Source organism: Nannospalax galili, unplaced genomic scaffold (assembly GCF_000622305.1).
Source record: "Nannospalax galili isolate Female #2095 unplaced genomic scaffold, S.galili_v1.0 scaffold503, whole genome shotgun sequence".
NCBI classification, from domain to species: domain Eukaryota; kingdom Metazoa; phylum Chordata; class Mammalia; order Rodentia; family Spalacidae; genus Nannospalax; species Nannospalax galili.
In genome coordinates, this window is record NW_008349770.1 from 892,649 (window position 1) to 893,142 (window position 494).

Sequence of the window (494 nt, forward strand, 5' to 3'; positions counted from 1 at the left end):
AGGGAGGGAGGGAGGGAGGGAGGGAGAGAGAGAGAGAGAGAGAGGAGAGAGGAGAGAGGAGAGAGGAGAGAGACGAGATTGGGGCTGTGTTAGGGAGGACAGGGAGGACGGTGCACAGCCCAGCCCGGCTCCGCCGCTTTACCTGGCCCTCCAATCGATCCCGACCCTTGGAGCAAGTGCAGCCGGCCTAGCTGCAGATCTCTCGCCCGGGTCCCATCGCCGCCGCCGCCGCCGCCGCTCCCGCCTCGCCGAGCTCAGCCCGCGCGTGATTGACAGCCGGCGGCCCACGTGCCCGCGCAGCCCAGGCCCGCGGGATGGGGCCGGGTCCACGCAGCGCGGCTGGCAGCGAGTGGGCGGGCCGCCGGCAGCACCGCCTCTTCCTGCCCGGCTGGGCGCGGGTGTGCCCTGTGCCCGGCCCTGTGCTCTGGGTTCAGGACGGTTTCCCTTCCGAGGCCTGGACTGAACCCGGGTCCGAGCGTGCTCTGCGCTGGGCC

The 494-nt window shown here is 72.1% G+C and overlaps 1 protein-coding gene across 2 annotated transcripts in view; it reads right to left on the minus strand.

Annotated features, from left to right (window-relative positions):
* Nrsn1 (neurensin 1) overlaps window positions 1–289 on the minus strand; it is a 17,731-nt gene extending 17,442 nt beyond the window's left edge. For both annotated transcript variants that reach the window (XM_008847102.3, XM_008847101.3), the window contains exon 1: window positions 143–289. The gene's annotated coding sequence lies outside the window, so the exon portion shown is untranslated. The remainder of the gene's footprint in view (window positions 1–142) is intronic.
* Between the last annotated feature and the right edge of the window lie 205 nt (window positions 290–494).